Raw genomic sequence first — 22,168 nt, 5'->3', positions numbered from 1 at the left:
AGCAGACAGTAGGCATGTGATATAGCAGAAAAGAAAGAATAGTAGAAGCACAGGGTGTGAGAGGTGACAACTGATGAAAGTTTTGGAGACTTTGAATGAGCCAATCACATCCCAGAATAGATATGCCCTATTCCAATCAGTCTTCTGAGAAGGATTAATGTTCACTTCTGGAGGAGGTCCTATGAGCAGTGACAGAGAGCGTTGTCACTGACAAGCCACTCTCCACCTTGTGGAGACCAGAGGAACTAGAACCTCTGCCCCTCTGTTCGTGTCCATAAGGCATCATCTGGGTGAAGCCTCCTGCTATCCCACCCTGCCATGGCCACCTGGCTCCTCCGCTGTGTGACCCTTGGCCTCATGTTAGTAGGTAAGTTCCTAGAAATAAAGCATCTGCCTTTTTGGATATTTCCAGTTTTTATTCCATTTATGTGTCTTATCCTGTTTTAAAACTCTGTCCACCACTTCCACAGAGCACACAGATGCTGGAGTCGCCCAGACACCCAGGCACAAGCTGATAAAGATGGGACAAGCAGTAACACTGAATTGTGAGCCAATTTCAGGCCACAGCGACCTTTACTGGTACAGACAGACCTCACTGCAGGAACTGAATTTCCTGATTTATTTTAATAATAAAGCCCCTATAGACGACACGGGGATGCCCAAGGAACGATTCTCAGCTAAGATGCCTAATGGATCATTCTCCACTCTGAAGATCCAGCCCACAGAAGTCGGGGACTCAGCCGTGTACCTCTGTGCCAGCAGCTTAGCCACAGCGCTGCAGAGTCACCCCCTCCTTGTGCAGAAACCCTTCTGGTTCCCTTTCTCACCCCAGCCTTTAGTCATTCTGAGTGTAAAAGTCTTCCCTGCAACTCTCTCACCAAGAGAAATGCATGGTTTGGGTGCATAGCAATAATAGAAATAACACGGTATCAATATATTATTTAAAAAGCTCTACATAGGAAACAATGTAGGAAATGTACTTTAAGGAGGCCCAAAACTCACCACACCTGTAAGAGAAATCTTTATTGCTCCCACTATGGATTTTCCTGTGTTCCTGTCTTGGTCTCCTCATCTGAATGTTGGGAGCACCTGATAATGGCCCCTCAGCCCTGCATTATTTTCTCTCTGTTAACAGAATTTTCCCACAAGTTTTCTAGAATTCTGTCATACAGCCAATACCACTTGTTGTTCTTCTACCTTTTGCCATTCAGGGGCCCAGACCCTTAAGGTGGAAACAATAAAATGTCCTCTGTGTTTATGCCATGAGTTATAATGAACATAATACATCTGATTTTAGTGCATTCTTTGTCCTCCTGGCTCCCCCATGCTGTGTCCAGACCATTCTCTTCTCCCCTGCTTTAATACTCAGCTCTTCACATACATGGCATGAGAATATTATCCTTTGTTGCTGCACTGACTTCTTTACCATCAGATGTCTCCTCATTCACTTCTTCTCATCACTACTAACCCTGCCATTATAGGTGACATCATCATGACATAGACAATTTATACATGGGTTTGGCTTCTCAATCTCTTGACCTCCTCACTTTTGATGACTTTTTTTATGACTCCAATCCTTTTCAGATACACTTTGATGATTCCAGGCCACAGAATAAACAACAAATAAAACTTTCCAGCTCTAGTTGGTTTAGCTCAGTGGATAGAGCATTGGCGTGTGGACTGAAGGGTCCTGGGTATGATTCCGGTCAAGGGCACATGCTCAGGTTGCGGACCCTATCCCCAGTAGGGGGCAGGAGAGAACCAATCAATGATTCTCGCTCATCATTGATATTTCTATCTTTCTCTCTCCCTTTTTCTCTGAAGTCAATAAAAACATTTTTTTAAATAAAATAAAACTTTCCAAAATTTCTATTTCAAACATTCCATTATGCTACTCTATTTTCCTTTCTTTCCATCTCACTAGCTCAGCACCATTCCTCCTGTGATTCTTTTAGTCACTGACCTTCAGCCCAATTACCCAACAGCTTATAAACTTCTATGCTCTTTTTTTTTTAATTGATTTCAGAGAGGAAGGGAGAGGAATGGGAGAGAATCATTGATCAGCTGCCTCCTGCATGCCCCCTACTAGGGATCAAGCCCGCAACCTGGGCATGTGCCCTGATCTGGAATCGAACAGTGACCTCCTTGTTCATAGGTTGATGCTCAACGACTGAGCCACACCAGCCAGGCTAAACTCCTATGTTCTTAATTCTCACATTGTCTAAACCAGATACAAGGTTTAAGACCATAATGCCAACCCTGGTTAAACCCAGCTTCTTTAAGGCATTATGGATGTCAAAAGGGCAGTTTCTGAAACAGCCAACAGCATTTTTGCAATGATCACAACACAGCCACATCACTGACAGAATTCTCTGATCTGATACTCATTGACAGGTATTCCATTGGGCTGCCAGATGTGCACAGGGAAGTGTATAGGTCAAAAGGATACTCTGCTTACATTTAAAGAATCTATTTCCTCTAACTTGGTGGTCTGGTGGTGTCTTTTTATTCAATATCAGAAATTTTGTAACCATACAATTATTAAATAATGAAGCTCAAAAAATATGATATGATCCCATTTATGCAAAAACATTTATATTAATAAAGAAAGAAGGCAAATAGAGATGAATTCATCTCTACTGGCATGTAGGACTGTTCATATATTTTGTCAAACTTTAGAAATTACAAGATAATGCATAGAGGATGTTTCTTCTTTTATAAAACAAAGCATATGTCTTTCATATATGCCATTTTTATTATAAATTTATATGAGCCAGGACAAATCTGTGAATGTTCACAAATCAAGTTCTACTGGTAATTCAACAAAGTGGCATTGGAAGGAGGACAGGGGGTGATGCCTACCTTTGTGTTATATATAAATTTTTCTCACTTATTACCAAGGTAATTTGTAAAATATTACTCCCCAAAATTCTTTCAAGGCATAGGAATTCTTTATTTTTTAAAGGAAAATTCTCAGATATAAAGAAAAAATAATGTGCAAAAGAGGGACATAATAGGGTGGTAAAGGCTAGAGAAACAACTGGCATTTCTTACCAGAAAGAGCCCATGTGCTGGGGCCACATCCAGGATAGTTCTTCAGTGGATCTTCTGTAGAGAATTCATGTTCACCTTTGGGAGGAGGGCCCATGAGTAGTGACAGAGTGCAATGTCACTGCCAAGCCACTCTTCCCTCTGTTCATGCACACAAGGGCCCTCTCTGGGGGAAGCCTCCTCCTACCCCACCCTGCCATGGCTGCCAGGCTCCTCTGCTCTGTCATCCTTTATCTCCTGGGACTAGGTGAGTCCCCAGAAATAAATATTCTGCGTTTTTAAAATTTCCCAATTCTGATTCCTTATATGTTCCTTATCTTGTTCCCAAACTCTGTCCACTTCCTCAGGGCTCTCAGATGCTGGAGTCACCCAGACACCCAGGCACAAGGTGACAAAGACTGGACAAGAAGTAACCCTGAGTTGTAAGCCAATTTCTGGCCATGACAGCCTTTACTGGTACAGACAGACCTCACTACAGGGACTGAGGTTGCTAGTGTATTTCCATAATCAAGCTCCTATTGACGAGACAGGCATGCCCAAGGGTCGATTCTCAGCTAAGATGACTAATGGATCATTCTCCACTCTGAAGATCCAGCCCACAGAAACCGGGGACTCAGCCGTGTACCTCTGTGCCAGCAGCTTAGCCACAGAGCTGCAGAGTCATCCCCTCCCTGTGCAGAAACCCTCCTGCTTCCCCTTCTTGCCCCAGCCATCCTCAGCAGCCTTTCCAGGCTCACCTATGTCAGAGAATGGGCCTATGGAAGACAAGAGCTGAATACACTGAAAATATCACATTAAGAAACTCCATAGGAAGGGAATAAGGTTTGGTTCCTGGCATTCCTCACTAATTTTCACGGAGGATGGCTAAGTTCAAGGTTGAGGATTAATGTCACCCCCTGGGCTTCAAGTGATTAAATAAACCTAAAACTGTGCAGCTACTGTGCAAGGGCCATTATCTAGGCTGTATTATCTCAGTTCGTGATTAGTGGTCCTGTCTTTGCCTTCATTATCAGAGTTGTTAGATGGTACCACTGCTATATCCTCAGATCTGCTCAGACCTTTCCAATTTCTTCTAACCCGTCTCATGATAACTTTTCCATAACTGTGTTCCTATTTGTAACAAAACACTTTTTTTTTCACATTTTCAGAGGTTCTCTTTTTTAAAAACTTATTATTTGAAAATAGTTGTAGATTCATAGGAAGTTGCTAAGTAAAACAAAGGAATCCAGTATACCCTTCATCCAGTTTCCACCAATAGTTCCATCTTCCATAATTATATACATAATAAAAGCCCAGCAATCATTAAGGTGTAACAATGAGAACGACCAATTGCTATGACGTGCACTGACCACCAGGGGGCAGACACTCAATGCAGGCGCTGCCCCCTAGTGGTCAGTATGCTCCCACAGCTGGAGCACTGCTCAGCCAGAAGCAGGGCTTAAGGAGAGGCGAGCCAAGTGGTAAGGAGTGAGCAGGTGGGCAGTTAGGAGTGAGGGGTCCCAGATTGCGAGAGGGCATAATAGGGGCGGAGGGACATTCCCCCCCGCCCAATGCATGAATTTTGTGCATTGGGCCTCTAATACTAAAATATTAAGACCAGGAAATTGACATTGGCACTAAGTGTGCAAGCAGTTCTAAGCAATTTTTTTTTATTGTTGACAGTATTACAGATGTCTCCCATCCCCCCACCTTTGCCTTTCTCTACTCAGCCCTCTCTCACCCCCCACCCCCACCCCAGGCATTCATCACATTATTGTCTGTATCCATGGCTATGCATATATGCATATATGTTCTTTGGTTGATTTTTTTTCAGTCCTCTCCACCTCCCTCCCCTCTGAGATCTGACAATTCTAAGTCATTTTATTCACATGTAAAGATATAGTCAAGATACACAACTATTACAATACCACAAAATCTCCCCAACCACACACACACATACACACACACACACACACACACACACACACACACACACACCAATCCTAACCCCTGGGAACCTATAATCTATTCTCCACATCTATAATGTCATTTTGAGAATGTTTTACGAATGGACTCATACAGGAGGTGATCTTTTTTTCAGATTTTTTTTCCACTCAGCATATTGCCCTTGAGATTTTTCTGAGTTGTTATATTTATCAATAATTCTTGTGTTTTGTTTTATTGCTGAGTATCATTCCATGGTGTGGATGTACCAGTCTGTTCAGCCACTCACTCATTGTAGGACTTTTTGGTTGTTTCTAGTTTTTTTACTATTACAAGTTAAGTGGCTGTGTATACTAGTAAACACTTGTATATAGGACTCTGTGTAGACATCAATTCTCATTTATCTGGGGTAAATTCATGCCCCAGAGTGAGATGTTGTATGGGAAATATATTCTTATTTTTTAAGGAAACTACCCAATTATTTTCCAGCATGACTGTGCCATTTTACATTCTTAGAGATTCACTTTTAATAGCAGTAATTTCAACTTGCATATAACATTACACGTTTTCATTTCCAAAACACACATGCAAATAACTAGAAGAACAGAAACTCGGTAGATCCAGATATGCTTTTCTTTGGATGTGTTTGAACTCTTCCTAAATATTTGAATTCTTTCTATCCCTTATCTAACTGGAAGTCTGCCTGTTCAATGCAAGCTATCACTGGCCACTGCTGTCTGAACACCATGTCACCTGTCCTAGAAAGCCACCTAGTTCATCAAGACAGCATCCAAGTTACATCTTAATTAATTCACGTAATTAAACAAAAATGTGTAGAGAGCATCCATTAAGTTTCAGATACATTTTAAGGCCTTACATTTTGTTCTAAAAGGATAAAAATTATTGACCTGGCCACCATAACTAGGAAAGTAAGTTACATTCTTTACTTTGGTCTACTTTTTTTGTGAACATATGAGAAGATAATACCTATTTAAATGCAGAAACAGGTCAAGGTTGTTGGCAACTTATTGGCATTGGTTCTTCATCACCCCTCAAAGGATAAACTTGTTCAGAGAAACTTTGCTCTTCCTTCTATGCTTCTTCTTCCCTAGAGGGCGCTCCTGAGACAATAGACGTTGGCTGGTATGGTGATGTCATTGCCAGGACACACCTTATAGCGCCACGGGGACACAGATTTGCTCTCATTTTTGCTCATACTTACAAGTCCTGTCACCTGGAAAAGTTCTTACTTTTATTTGGATCCTGTCATGGTGTGCAGGCTTCTCAATTTAGTGTCCCTTTGTCTCCTGGGAGCAAGTAAGTCCTTGTAATATTTCTACTTTGCCTTTGCCCAGTCCACTCTTGCCATGTATTCTATATTCTTGTCTTTTTCCACAGGACACACATCGGCTGGAGTCACTCAGTTTCCCAGCCACAGGGTTATAGGGAAGGAACAGGCTGTGACTCTGAGATGCGACCCAATTTCTGGACATGAGGCTCTTTTATGGTACCAACATGCCATAGGGAAAGAAATGACATTTCTGATCAGCTTCCTGAAAGAGTATGTACAGGATAAATCAGGGATGCCTGACGATCGGTTCTCAGCAGAGAGGACCAGAGGGACATTTTCCACCCTGAAGGTCCAGCCTGCACGGCCGGAGGACTCCGGAGTTTATTTCTGTGCCAGCAGCCTCGACACAGTGCTTCAGGGTCAGGTCCTTCCTGTGCAAAACCGCACCCTCTCTCCACCCTCATCAGAAATCTTCCCCATAACTAGGAAAGTAAGTTGCATTCTTTACTTCGGTCTACTTTTTTTTGTGAACATATGAGAAGATAATACCTATTTAAATGCAGAAGAGAAGAGAGGAAGAACCAGAATTAACTCTTGAAATACAAGAGTATTTGTGGTACATTTGGGATCTGGGAGATATCTGGGGCTCCTCACACAGAACTCAGTCTATCATTTCTGTTTCTTAATGTGTATGTGTTACCCTAGTGTGATTCTTGGCAACGCCCTGCTCTGATCTGAAAGGAATTGTGACTCTGTGGCCACATTGTCATATTCCTTCTTATCATAATTTAAATGTCTCCCTGGTGGAATAAAAGTAGTGAATAAAATCTCATTTATTGCTGGTTTGTAGGTTGCTCCCTGGTAGTGCTGGCAATGGTGCTAAGTTTAGATTACATTTGTCCAGCACAAATCCATTTCCAAATACTTTTTTAAAATCTCAGTTTTGAGTGGAATAGCCAGGTCACTGAATACAGATTAAAGCTAATTTTTCTTTCTTCATGGGGTCTAATTTTTTTAATGGAAAAAAACATGGGTTAGCATGATATGTAAATATGTGTTAGCCAACATTATTGAGGTCAATTCCAGTTGTCACAATAGGGCTGTGTTATTTTTAGTGAGGCTTGCCAGTACCCTGGTGTTGTGCTTGGTCTGAGGAGTATGGATATAGTAGGAGCAGAACAATGTCACCCCAATAAATTATATATATATATATATATATATATATATATATATATATATATATATATTTAAATCAGGGACTAGATACATATTTAAGCCCTCTTGTGTCTCACCTGATTGCTCAGATCTCCTTGGGCAATGTAGGAAGACTGTTCTAGAAACTTTTCTACTGGCCACAAGGAGGCATTATGGTGTCACCATAGCCAAAAGTTGTAGAAGATTTCCTTGATATGCTCTGAAAAGTGGATAAAGATAGAGGAATTCCAGAGCTTGATTTCTGTATTAGGGTGGGGCTAGTTGGCAGATATTTATCATCCATCAATGATATGGATAATAAAACAAAGACATTATCTCAATAGGTTTATCAGCTAGACTGGAGCTAAAGCTACTCATGTTTTGAGAAACCTCTGAACTGCTTTTAGGATGTAAGTAAGGAGGAATGAGATGGAGATGGATGAACATGGGGCAGATACAGGAAGGGGGACAGATAAGATAACATCACATATGCTTCATACCTGACTCAGCCAAGCCCAGGCCCCTGCCAAGTAGGCTGTGTGTAATATCACAAGAAGGGACCCTTGCCTTGGTGACGTCAACATCAGCACTGCATCACAGGTAGACCTACCTATCAGAGACCATGGCCTCTCAGAGCTCCTACCTCTCAACCCAGAGATCAGAGTGTGGAACAGACAGATGCCCCATTCCTTTTCTGGCCCTGCCATGGGTCCCAGGCTTCTCCACTGTGTGGCCCTTTGTCTCCTTGGAGCAGGTGAGTCCTGGTCAGAAGCACATTTCTTATTAAAACTATGATGTCTTCAGTTCTATGCCTTTCTTTTATGGCAGCAACATGAGTTTCCCTCTTGTCTATAAATGTTTCTTCTTTTTCTGCAGGTTACACGGGTGCCATGGTCACCCAGAACCCAAGATACCAGGTTACCAGGATGGGAAAACCAGTGACCCTGAGTTGCGCTCAGGACCTAAATCATGATGTCATGTACTGGTACCAACAGAAGCGGAGCCAAGCCCCAAAGCTGCTGTTCTACTACTATGATCAGGAATTTATCAATGAAACAGACACCTCGGACAACTTCCAACCCAGCCGGCTTAATGCTTCCTTCTGTTCTCTTGGTATCCGCTCACCAGGCTTGGGGGACTCCGCAGTGTATCTCTGTGCCAGCAGCAAATACACAGAGCTAGAGCGTTACCTCCTCTCTGCTCATAAACCTGTTTCCAGATCCAAGAGTCCCCTCTAGACACCACTCCCCCACCCCACGCGCGCGCGCACACACACACACACACACACACACACACACACACACACAACAGCAATAGGAAGTGGGTTATGGCTGTCATTATCTCCTTTGCAGATGGAAGTTGGGCCTAAACCTACAAAAACCATTGACGGTTATGCCAAGAGTGGAAAGGTGGTTACCCTCACCTGACATTCAGTTTGTGGTGTTTTCCCAGAATCACTTTAATCACCCATTCTGTTCTCTTTAGTAGAAAAATAGTAACTTTTTTTATTGTTGTTGTTGTTTTAAATCTAAGTTGGAGACTTAGCAATATGTCAAAGGGTAGGGCCAGGCAAGAAGTAGACCCCTCCCATGAATCCTCTCCCTAAGGAGAAGAATGTGCCCTCATAGGCATGTTGAGACCATCTCACAGTTTTCTTATCAAGTAAGGAGAATTAGAACTGCTGAGAACTTGTTCCAGATTGAGAGACATGTATTGCCTGAGGCATGCATTATTCATAACATGTCTAACTATTTTGCCTGATGTAAATCTAGGAACTATTTAAGTAGCACAGATAGGACTCATATCAAAAGCTAGATGTGGGGCTTTGTAAGATATATTAAAATTACAGATACATTAAAATTACTAGCCAAAACCGGTTTGGCTCAGTGGATAGAGCGTCGGTCTGCGGACTGAAAGGTCCCAGGTTCAATTCCGGTCAAGGGCATGTACATTGGTTGTGGGCACATCCCCGGTAGGGGGTGTGCAGGAGGCAGCTGGTCGATGTTTCTCTCTCATCAATGTTTCTAGCTCTCTATCCCTCTTCCTTCCTCTCTGTAAAAAATCAATAAAATATATTTTTAAAAAAATTACTAGAATTTGTTTTATATGCATTAACTAAGGTCCTTTAAGAATTAGATGCCAAGCCTGGGTTAGAAAATGCCTGTGAGAGAAAATGGGAAGGAAGCTGAGAGAACCATCAGACCATGATGCAAATCTGACCCTCATGAGGAGAGAGGGAAGGAGAAAAGGAGGGAAAAAACAAGGCCTGGCTGGTGTGGCTCAGTGATTGAGCATTGACCTATGAACCAGGAGGTAATGATTCAATTCCTGGTCAGGGCATGGTCCCAATTGTGGGTTCAATCCTCAGTAGGGGGTGTGCAGGAGGTAGCAGATCAATGATTCTCTTTCATCACTGATGTTTCTATCTCTCTCTCCTTCTCCCTTCTTCTCTGAAATCAATAAAAACATAATTAAAAAGAAAAGAAAGAAGCAATGAAGGAAGTAAAGGAGGACGTAGGTTGCAGTATAATAGTAAGAAAAGGTCAGTAAGGCCTGGCAGGTCCTTAAGTCAAAGTCAAGCATGCCTGTGGCCTGCCTCTCTCCACGGACAGAACTCTGCACCTCAGCTCCAGAATGGGGGGCAGGGACAGTGGCCCACTTCTCTTAGAGAGATTCCCTGATCTCTCTGAGTGGGTGCTTGGGTGGGGCGGTATCTTCATACAGACTATTGAGTTCTATGAAGTGATCACATCACAGAGTAGCTGCTTACAAGCGATGAGAAAGCCTAAGGGGAAGACACCTGACTCTGTTCTTGTCCTCATTCTGCCATGCGCACCATGGTCATCTGCTCCATGGGTCTCCTGGGTGCAGGTCAATCCCTGTTCTGAAATTGTCAGCTCCCTGCTCTCAGCCTTCTGTCCATGTCATCAGAGTCCCTCATGGGCTAAGTCTCCAATTTGTCTTCTTTCTTCACAGGCTCCTTTGTTGCAGAAGTCACTCAGACTCCAGGACACCTGATTGAAGGGAAAGGACAGAATGTGAAAATGTATTGTGTCCCAAAAAAGGGACACGATTATGTTTTCTGGTATCAACAGATCCTGAAGAAAGAGTTCAAGTTCTTGGTTTCCTTTCCGTACAAAATTGTCCTTGAAACAGAGATGCCCAAGGAGAGATTTTCAGCTGATTGTCCCCAGAACTCAGCCTGTAGCCTGGAGATCCACAGTACGGAGCTGCAGGACTCAGCCATGTATCTGTGTGCCAGCAGTGAACACACAGTGATAAATATTAGCGAACCTTAGTGCACAAACTCATGCTGGGAAGCTGGTGGTATACTAGGTTGAAAGGAAATAACAAAAGCTAACTTGAGCCAGCTTATGCCAAAGGGAAATTTGTTGCAAGGCTAAATGTGTATCTCATGGAACCAAAATAAGAACATACAAATTTCTCAAGAACAAACTGGAAGGAAGTCCTGGAATCATCACATGGTTAATTTGACAACTTATTTGCTTTCCCACCCTGTTGGCCCCATACTCTTCCTTGTTATTAATGGTTTCTCCCTTTCTTAGATATACTAGTGGGTAGAAGATCATAGATTCAGAGGTCAGCCCTTCAGCCACATTGAGAAGGACCAACGTGACTTTCTTCCATGCTAGATTAGAAATCTAGGAAACAAAATAAATCAAAAAAGATCCTGTTGTATTGAAGAACACACTCTTGGAAAACTCACTTTTAGTTAAGATGGTGGGTTATTTTGAACAACATGGCAGCTTGGGACTTGCCACTTTCACCTTATGGATCAAGGGTTTCAAAGAGAGGCATTCTCTAACTAGGTGCAAGGACACCCAATAGGTACCCATCACAAGTGGAGAATGAAGGATGATTAATACATTTGCTGGACACAGAAAACCTAAGGAAAAAAGGAATTAGAGAGGCAATTAAATTCTCAGTTTTTAGAATAATGTCAGACCAAGTAGAGACGCTGGTGAATTCCTTTTTAAGGAGTTAAATCCAGGTAATGCAAAAAACATGTCAATTTTAAGTGTGACAATTTTAGACTCTACAAAGTCACTAATTAGTGTCTATGGAGCCGAGGGAAGTGACAGACTAATATGTTCTCAGTGATGAAATACCTATTGAAAGTTGATGCAGACAATTGAAAAACCCTCAGGGATGTGATCCTAATTATAATGAGAAACAATGCATTCACCAGCAAGGAGGCATTCTGGCATTAACCCCACTTAGGGTGGTGATTCCATTACATAGAGCAGATACAGAGTTCAAAGTAGCTCTGCTAAAACTTGATGCTCCATTCTGTTTACAAACTGGTCATTTCTATACCACCCACTACTCTGATTTAGAGAAGTTTATATACTCTTCCTAGTCCCATCTGCTCGTATTTCAATATAAGCTAAACCTAGTTGTCCTACTCCCAGAAATCCAAATTTACTTCTTTTCATTCTTACCCTTGAAATAGAAGCTCTCACCTTTATGGTGTACCTAATGTTATGGCTTCTTGTTTTACGTCTCTTTTCAGGGCTCAAGAGTGAGTGCTTCTCAGTGTCCATTTTTGTCCCTCTCCAAATCCAATCTTATTCCTGGTGACCCCCACCTCTGCTTTCCTCACAGAGGTGTCACTCCTTTGAATGCTATACTCAGCTTTTTCTTGGACTATTTCCATTCTTATGAGACTATCCTCCTAAAGACTAAAATGATATACTTATGCCCAGTTGAGTGGCTTGGTTGGTTGAGCATCATCCCATACACCAAAAGGTGGCAGGTTTGATTCCCGGTCAGGGCATCTGCCTGGAATTCAGGTTTGGTCCCCAGTCAGGGTTCATGCAGAAGGCAACCAATGTTTCTCTCCCCGCCCCCTTCCTCTCTTTTAGCATGTCCTTGGGTGAGGATTTTTTTTTAAATTATATATTTACTAAACCAAAGACTTATTTTTGCATCTCTGCTTGCTTTATTTCTTTGAAGCATTTTACAATATTAACTATACCCTAGGTTCTGGAAATTTCTCTTCTCTCCGCTTTATTCAATTTGTTTTCAATTAGTTTTCATGTTTTCCTCTATTCTTTTATTTTATTTTTAATTTTATTGATTTTAGAGAGAGAAAGAGAGAGAGAGAGAGAGAGAGAGAGAGAGAGAGAGAGAGAGAGAGAGATTGAAAAACATCAATTGGTTGCCTCCCAAACACACCCCAACCAGGTTGGAACCCACAATCTAGGTATGTGCCTTGACCAGGAATTGAACCTGTCACCTTTTGGTGTATGAGACAATGATGATGCTCCAACCAGCTGAGCCACACCCACCAGGGGTATCTATTCTTTTTAAAAGTATATTTTATTGAATTTTAGACAAAGAGGAAGGGAGATAAAGAGAAACATCAATGTGAGAGCAGAACATTGATCGGCTGTCTCCTGCACACCCCCTACTGGGAATCAAGCCCACAACTCGGGCATGTGTCCTGACTGGAAATCAAACCAACAACCTTTCACCTTTTGGTGCATGGGATGATGACAAACCAACTGAACCATACAGCCAGGGCCATCTATTCTTTTTTAAATGTACTTTCCAGAACCTAAATCTACCTATTACATATTTCCTTTCTCAGAAAAATTTCTCATGTTCTTCTTAAATTGTAACATTCTAGTTCAATACACTAAGTGGCCTTTTTTGTTAGTGTGGCCTATTAAAAGTCTCTACTAAAAAAAAAATTAAGTGTGGTCTGAGGCAACAAGCCTCAGTATCACCTGACGTGTAAGGTTAAACAGATAGACTCTGGGACTGGGTCAGATTTCAGAGTCTGACCTTCTGGGAGTGGGCTATTGGAATAGATGTACTTTTGCCACACCCCTGGCGATTTCTGTTCATGCTAACGTTTGAGAATTCTGCCAAGAGAACTTTATAACATTGATAAAATTACAATCCTAGTGTAGTCCTCAACCATTTTCTTCTTGCTCTTTCTTATTCTACTTACTATTTTTCCCTTTCCCACTTCCTCTTATGCTTTCCTTAAACTTAAACTTCCCTGAGAACCTTCACATGAGTTGGAGCCAGTTGACATTATCCATGCAACACAACAAACACACATTTGGACCAAGGATTCTCCCTTTCCTGCAGAAGATGCCCTGGGGCTGTGGGCTTTGCTAGGGACTATGATGTCATGGTCAGATCCCACCCTGTGGGGCCAAGGAAACTCTTTGTTGCTGTGCATCAAAACCCATTTCTGGGAAAGCCTCATCCTCTGCTGATCTTGCCATGGACACCAGGCTTCTCTGCTGGGTGACCCTCTGTCTCCTGGGGGTGGGAGAGCTGGGGAGTGCATGGGAATTTAGGTAGAAGATGTTTTCCTTGGGCTACCTTTCACTCTCTGGCTTCTCTCTTCTCCAACCCTGGAGCAGCCAGACTCCCAGCTACAACATCACAGAGATGGGATAGGGGGTGATTTTGAGATGTGATCCAATTTCTAGTTACATGTTTGTTTACTGGTGTCGACAAAATCTCAGGCAGGAAATGGAATTTCTGATTTCCTCCCAATAGCAAAACACTGGGATGCCCAAGGAATGGTTCTCACTTGAAAGACCAAATGGAACCTATTGCACCATGAAGGTCCAGCCCGCAGAGCGGGAGGGCTCAGCTCTGTATCTCTGTGCCTTGGTTGTGTTGGCAGAGGGAGGCTGAGTCAGTTCCCTCCTGGGCTCAAATTCGCTCACTGGCTTCTTCCTCTCCCCAAACTCCAGGAAGGCACTTGAAAAGATCCCTTCCTTGTCTAATTGCCTCAGAAGGAAGAAGCAGGTTGATTGAGGCATCTCCGGCTGCTACCAGGAGAGAGCAAGACGCTGAATTATCCCTTCAATGATTGTGATGGCCTTGCTTCTGAAATTCCTACAAAATAATGCTGAATCAAGCAGTCTGTGGCTTCCAATTTTATAAATACAGCCTCCCAATAAAAAATGTTCAAGAACGGAGACCAGATATCTGAGGTTGATATTACCAAAACACTGAGAAATTCCTACTGATTTTATCTCAAACACATTTCCCCTGCAGTCTCTCCCCATTGATGTACCCCACACAGATGTGATGAGTTTTCTGTGGAAGAGAATGCTGACTATAGCAGGTGTGTTACATCCTTTTACCACAGGGGTGCCTCCTCATAAGACTGCCACTCCCCTCAGGGCAGTGACTAAAAGGGAATAATTGTGAGAGTGCAGACACCACAAACCTCTCAAGGGGAAGGAAGAAAAAACACTGATAAATGACCTTCACTCCGGGACTATTCCAGGAAATTCAAACCTTAAATCCTCGCACAGCTGCCCAAGGAGCATGGGCTTTTATTCCATAACTTCGAACACTCGGCTGCTTCTTCTTTCTTCAGGGCTACAGACACTGGAATCGAAGTCAGGAAACCTGCTTCCTAATCAACTCTGGATTTTAAATTTTTATTTTATTTTTTTTAGCTGTAAGACCAGTGCTCTTAGCTCTCTGGGACTCAGTGTTTCTCCTTTTTAAAATATGAGACTTGCACTATTTGGTCTCTAGGGTCCGGCATGACTATTCTTAGGATAGAGCTCCATTTTTCCCATCTGTGTGACCACCAGGGATTGCTGTGGAAGGCATGCCACGACCATCTGGAAATAACTGAGCATCCTGGACATGTATATCACACAGATCCAGAGAACATATGGTTGGGAGACACATTACATATCATTCCTGTACGTCTCAACATTGACACTGACTTGGAATGTAGTCATGTCAAAGAAAATGGTATATATTCATTCCCTGCAATCTCCCCCACTGCCGCCAGATGGCAATAAAGGAGCGTGTCAGAAAGTCATCTTTGTAAGGTGATCAAAGGCTTTACCATGGCTCTCCTGGTTCAGGCCTGCTGTCCTTGCATCGTTATGAAGAGCACCCTCTTTCACATGTTAAAGGGCCCCAGTGTGGACAATAATCTTATGACCATTGTAGATTCCAACACATGCTTTGCTGCCTGCATCTGTTGCATACTCATCACAATGTTTGATCTAGCTAAGACAGAGAGAGAAGGTTTGCTTTGGGACGCAGTAACGAGCAGTAGAGAGTAATCCAGTGGTGAGGCATCTGTCCTTATCTAACCCCTTTGACTGGTAACCAGCCAGAAGCTGATGGAACCATTCACAAGTTGCTTTGGGGCCTAAGTAATAACATTACCTCAGAGATGATGAGGAGACAACTCATGTCCCCACGTCTGTGTAAACTCCAACACTGCCTGAGCATTAGTGGCTCTAACAGAACCAAGAAACGTCCCCTTGGGATAGGCATGGACACCCAGTGATAGCGTTTTCATCAAAAGCATTCGTGATCAACCCAGCTGGCTTGACTCAGTGGTTGAACTCGACCTATAAACCAGGGGGTCATAGTTCAATTGCCCAGGTTTCGGGCTTGATCCCCAGTGTGGTATGTGCAAGAGGAAGTCAGGAAACCTGCTTCCTAATCAACTCTGGATTTTTTAAATTTTATTTTATTTTTTTAGCTGTAAGACAAGTGCTCTCAGCTCTCTGGGATTCATGTTTCTATCTCTCTCTCTCCCTCTTCCATTCTCTCTTAAACAAATAAAAATATATTGTTTTAAAAAAGCATTCATGAGAATTTGGAGTGTTTCCAGGAGAAATAACTGTGTTGACTCCAAGCGATGTTGGCAGCTGCATTTTGATTGAAGTATATATTTGGGGAAGCCTGCTGAATTCCTCCCAAAATAATGAGAGCTTTTCAGGGAGGCCTTGGGATCCTGCTATTAATAAGGCAAGGCCTTGAGCCATTACTTGGACACTAAAGGTTGACATAATCTTATTTATTACTCAAAGCCTAGAGGGTTCTAGATGTATAGGTTGCATCTCCTCTGAGAGCCTGTAAATTCTAATAAAGTGCTTTGTTTTTCTTTGAATCTTCTTTTCACTATGCCTTCTTTTCACATAATTTTTATTCAATGTCACAGGTTAGAAAAGATGAAGGAAGGAAGACCCCTCAAACATCAGTAACCCATCGTGATTAAAGAGAATAATACAGGGAGACAAATAGTATCTAGGGACACAAGGTGAGAGGGAGAGCTTGAATTTTGCTAATGTTTGTTCTTCAAAATAGATACTTATATTAAAAATGCAGCCCTGGTTAGTGTTTCTCAGTGGTTAGAGCATCAGCTCATGAACCAAAGGGTCTTGGCTTTGATTCCTGGTCAAGGGCAGGTACCTGGGTTGCAGGTTCGTCCCTGGCCCCTGTTGTGATGCATGTGGGAGGCAATCAATTGATGACTCTCTCACATTGATGTTTCTCTCTCTCCCTCCCTTCCACTCTCCCTAAAAATCAACGGAAAAAATATCCTTAGGTGAGGATGAACAACAACAACAAAAAAAAGCAAATAGAATAACAAGAGATGAGAAAAATGAATTATAAATCATAAGATAAAGTCCCTCAAGGTGCTTGAAATGACTGAGGTGAAAGAGGAAAGAAAATGGAAAGATAACCTGAGCCAATGAAAGGAAAATAAAGAAACAGAAGATAAGAAAAAATGGGGAGGGATATGGTAAAAATTAATCATTCCTAAACTAAGGACCAATAATAAAGGTACTCATCTCTCTTGGCTTTCCCTGCACACCATTAGCCCCATAGTAACACATACTAAGCCAGGATGTTTGTATAGTTCAGGGAAAAAGATGTCCCATTTAACTGATATGCAAGATCACCTCTAGAGACAATAGGATCCATTAGAAATGGTGATGTCACAGGAAGACCCGCCTCATGGGAGGAGCTGTGAGGTCTAGCTCCCTGAGCTGCTGCAGGAAGCACTCTTCCTTGCTCTGCCCATGGACTCCCCTCATGCACAACTCAGCCATGGGTACCACACTCCGCTGCTGGGTGGTCCTCTGGCTCCTGGGGGCAGGTGAGTTCTGGGTAATGGGTCAGCATTGTTGGCCTTTGTCTGTGGCTCTTTAGCTGTGCCTCAAATATGCTCTGACCTCCATGTTGCCCAAAGATTTTCTGAAAGGTATTGACATTTCTACAAAACAAATAATTGCATTATGGAACAAAAAGCAAAATTCATGTGAATTTTTAAATGAACTCAAGAAACTTCAAAGCTATTTGCACTAGCCTTGGGGTTGCTTCATTGTAAGCTACAAACTTCCTCTGCCCTCATGACTTTGTCTCATGCCATCTCTTCTCTTCTGAGGTCCCACGAGTGCCAGCAGCGTCACCCAGAACCCAAGACACCTGGTCCTGGGGAGAGGACAGGAGACAACCCTGAGATGCAACCCGGTTAAAGGCCACGTTTACGTTTACTGGTATCGGCAGCTTCTGCAGGAAGAGCTGAAATTCATGATTTACCTCCGGAGAGAAGAAATCCTGGACGAGTCAGGAATGCCAACAAAACGCTTTTCGGCTGAATTTCCCAAAGAGGGGCCCAGCCGCTTTAAGATCCAGCTGGCGGAGCTGGGCGACTCCGCAGTGTATTTCTGTGCCAGCTCCTTGTCCACACCAATTCAGAGTCACATCCTCCCAGGGCACAAACACCCTCCAGGCCCCGCCCTGACACAGCCCCAGCTGCTGAGGGTGGGGACAGGGCCACAGCTGGGGAAGGGACCTGGTGTCTGACTAGTGCACAAATTACCTGTGAGGCATTTTGGGGGGTGAGGGTGGGAATAGGGGAGGGCTGTAGAAATAGCAAGGAACCTCCCAGTCTGTATTCACAAAGTAAGACTGTCATTCGTAAAAGGTGACATAATTTGTCAGATTAAATATTTATTGACTAACAGTTCTCCTTTCTTTACTTTTTACTCTATTTCAAGTTCTCTGTTGCGTGCTTTAAATATTGAATTTTAGTGAAAAAACAAGATAATCAAGCAAAGGAAATGTGGTCTTCATTTTCAATATGAGAAAACATGGTTCCAGGGTTGTTGTTGTCTTTCTCAAACCGGAAGAGAGGAAGAGGGAGAGGGAGAAGGGGAGGGGGAGGGGGAGGAGAAAGGGAGGGAAGGAGAGGGAGAGGAGGAGGGGAGGGAGAGGGGAGGGGGAGGGAGGAAATAAACCCAGGTTTGTGTGACTCAAATGACTGCGCTTTTAAACCAGCCTCTGATTCTTTCTGGAATCATCCTGGTTTTGTTGCCTAACACCTGGGTAGCTAGCTATGTGTGGATGCTGGGACTTAAAGCTCCAGCTGTAGGCTATCCCAGAGATGGTGAAAATAGAGTTGAATACATTTGCCTGGAATTTAGAAGGTAAGTCATTAGAAACCTATTAGATAAACTTTTTGTTATCTCATTGAATATATTTTTAAATCTCATCACTCAACAAATGTTGAGCACACAGAGAATAGTGTTTCTTTTCATTTGCTTTGGTGAAACAATTTCAGAAAATCAAAAGGCAGATGAATGCAAAGTCATTTCAAGTGCATATATACCAAAGGAGTCCACTCTCACCAGGAAGGGGTACAAAACAGGTCATTTGGCTGTGTTTCCTGCCTTTTGATTTTCTGAAATTATTTCACACTGTGGTCCTTCCCCTGCTGAGGAGGGCTGAAGAGACCTCAGGATGACCACCCCGCCCCCCTCCAGTCAGACCTGAGCTAAACAGGAGAGAGGAGGGTCTAAGCTCACTCCATTTAAAGTGCCAGGCATGGGATTTAAGAGAAGGTCATCTGAATATTAAGCTTCTGAGGGAGAAAAAAAAGTCACAAGGGAAGGAAGAAAGGTCCTCTGGCCACTGGATAGTGAAGAAAAGAAAGAAAAAAATAAGGGAAGGTTTAGAGTCCTGCAAAACAAGAGAAAATCATGAAATAAGAGGGACTCCCCCATCCCCATGAAAACAAAATTTACTGAAGGGACCAGAATTTGCCAGGACAATGGAAAAGGATCCCATTAAGCTGGGTATATTGTAAACACCCCAACATTATGAAAATGAATAAAAGGAACATAACATCCATAGGAAAGAGGAAAAAACTCACCTTCCACTGTCTCCCCTGAAAAACAAACACGCGTCAAAAGACAAATTGAAGTCTCCACTCCAAACAAATATATGCAAGCAAGCCGTTGAAGATAAGATAACCAACCTAAGCCAAAAGTTCAAAAATTATGAACAGAAATGTCAAAAACAGGGAGAAACAAAAAGAAATGAAAGCAGCAAACTTATCTAAGAAATGAAGAATCCATAAAAGATAGTCAAGGAGCACTCACATGGAAGTTAGCTAGGGCATTGAAGAGAAATGGAAACTTCTGAGAGAATAAAAATGACAATAGTAAAACCAGCCAGAGAGAAGGTTCTCGAATGAAAGGGGGACTTGGCATGAATACAGGATGGATCTAGAGCAGTGGTCGGCAAACTCATTATTCAGCAGAGCCAAATATCAACAGTACAATGATTGAAATTTCTTTTGAGAGCCAAATTTTTTAAACTTAAGCTTCTTCTAACGCCAATTCTTCAAAATAGACTCGCCCAGGCCATGGTATTTTGTGGAAGAGCCACACTCGAGAGGCCAAAGAGCCGCATGTGGCTCACGAGCCGAAGTTTGCCGACCACTGATCTAGAGCAAAATGGTATTCATGGTGCAATGGGATGAAAAATGAAATCCACATTCTCGAGTGACCAGTGTCTACAGGTCTGCTGTAGTGATCAAACCCCACCATGACTAGGAAGGAATCACCAGCTGGCCAATCGGAGTGAGACTCTGCTGGGGGCCAGCCCACTAAGGCCAGATAGAATCAGATGTTAGAGAGGGAGGCACAAGGGGGAATGGGGTGCAAGTATTTCAGGTCTCCATTCTTTCTCCTCATCTGAAAAATTAGGAAGCCCGTGCTGGATATCTCCAGGATCCCTTCCCACTATCCATTCTAGCCTTCTGGCAAATTCTGCACACAGAGCCAGGGGATCCCCAGAGCTAAGTTTCTTGCCTCATTTGTCTTCCTGCAAATGGTTGGAGCTCAAGCGGACCCCCTTCCCACCATGGGCAACCAGATGCTGTGCTGCATGGCCCTTTGTCTCCTGGGAACAGGTGAGTCTGGGGTTCAGGGAGCAAATTCCTGTCCGGAAGGTGCCAAGCTCCAGATCTAAGCCTTTCCCTCAAACAGCAGTCTAGGCACCCTCTTAGGCTTTGTTTCCAGAACTTTCCTCTTTCTTCCATAGGCACAGTGCATAGTGTCATCACTCAGACCCCAAAATACCTGCTCAGAGAGGAAGGACGAGATGTGACCCTGGACTGTGAACAGAACTTCAGTCATGACTCCATGTACTGGTATCGACAGGACCCGGGGCAAGGGCTGAGACTGATCTACTACTCACCAATTGTGAAGGATGTTCAGCAGGGAGACCTGGCTGAGGGCTACCGCGCCTCTCGGGAAATGAAGCCATTCTTTCCCCTCACTGTGACATCCACCCGAAAGAGCCAGACAGCTGTGTATCTCTGTGCCAGCAGTGCAGACACAGTGGAGCACGGCCACCTCCCCTCTGTGCACAAATGTGTCTGAGCCCTGCTTCACTGCCAGGTGGCACGGTGCTCAACACCTAGCCTTGCCCACCTTTTTCCACCTCAACCAGCCACTCAAAGTAGCTGCTGCCATCACCATGCTGTGTGGAATGGCATGATACTTCAGTGATCCACTAGGTTGGCTTTAAAAACTACATCTATCTATAACCTATTTACCATCTACTTATTTGTATCATGGAAAGAGAGAGAGAGAGAGAGAGAGAGAGAGAGAGAGAGAGAGAGAGAGAGAGAGAGATATCAAATGGTTGCCTATGGCATGCGCCCCAACAGGGGATTGAACCCAAAACCTGGGGGCATGTGCTCTGACCAGGAATCAAACCAGGGGTCTTTTGGTGCATGGGATGGTGCTCAACCAACTGAGCAATACCGGTTAGGGCAAACCTTACTTGATTTTAAAATGACCACTGTAAAACTCTTGTCTGTGCACTTAAGATTTGTGCAGTCTATTATAGTATCTTAATCATTTACTTTTTCCTGATACTAAAAATCACTCTTTAGCTGTGAAGTTTCCTAATAGTCCCCATGCCCATGACCAAGTTGTAAGAGTTGTTGTAGTAAATGAAAGTCAAAAAAGTTAAAATATCACTAAATGTTCCCATAATAAGTTATGAAAAGCCATCACATCTATTAATTAGAAAGAATAATTATAGAAAAATATAATCAAAGAGTGATAATTTTTTTAGGTACAAGAAACATAATTTCTAAATTCAGAAATATTCTAGAAGTAATCAGGAGTAAATTAGATAAGTCAGAAAGCTAATCTGTAATTGTATATTAACTAAGTCAAGAAATAATTCAGAATTTTGAGGAAACAGAAAAGGATGTGAGAAGAACATACCATCCCAGCAGCTTTATTCACCATGACCTCAAACTGCAAAACACTCAAATGTGCATCAATAATGCAATAGGGCAACAGTGTTATATTTATTCAATAGAACAAAATATAGCAAAAATTTAAATACTATTTTCAAAATCATAGATGGATGAATCTCATAAACATAATTTTGAACAAAAGAAGCCAAACACAAGATTACACACTAAAAGATAAACAAGCATGAGTGTCTTAGTGCACTGGGCTCAGCCTCCCTATAACCAATATTGTGGCTCGTTCTTATTGTGGTTCTTATTATGATTGCAAGACATCCTCAGCAAGAACCCTCAGGAAACATTGAAAGGACACAGGTTTATTGACTCAG

At 42.8% G+C, this 22,168-nt stretch overlaps 1 protein-coding gene and 1 gene segment (V, D, J or C); one reads left to right on the top strand and one right to left on the bottom strand.

Moving 5' to 3' along the window:
- Positions 1 to 20,884, bottom strand: part of LOC307108501 (trypsin-like) — a gene marked incomplete at its 3' end in the record, with an annotated part of 152,489 nt that extends 131,605 nt beyond the window's left edge. Inside the window, exons 1-2 of one of the 2 annotated variants that reach the window (XM_079786530.1) lie at positions 19,666 to 19,907; positions 19,437 to 19,541 (exon numbers count right to left, since the gene is read on the bottom strand). Of the gene's footprint in view, positions 1 to 19,436; positions 19,542 to 19,665; positions 19,908 to 20,767 lie in introns of those variants that run through there. The other variant, XM_079786531.1, reaches the window with a different exon arrangement.
- Positions 20,432 to 20,952, top strand: LOC307107921 (T cell receptor beta variable 19-like). The segment is given in 2 exons: positions 20,432 to 20,480; positions 20,612 to 20,952.
- Positions 20,953 to 22,168: the final 1,216 nt, after the last annotated feature.

Source organism: Cnephaeus nilssonii (genome assembly GCF_951640355.1).
Source record: "Cnephaeus nilssonii genome assembly, chromosome: 12".
In the NCBI taxonomy this organism is placed as follows: Eukaryota; Metazoa; Chordata; class Mammalia; order Chiroptera; family Vespertilionidae; genus Cnephaeus; species Cnephaeus nilssonii.
This window is presented reverse-complemented; position numbering and strand designations above follow the sequence as displayed.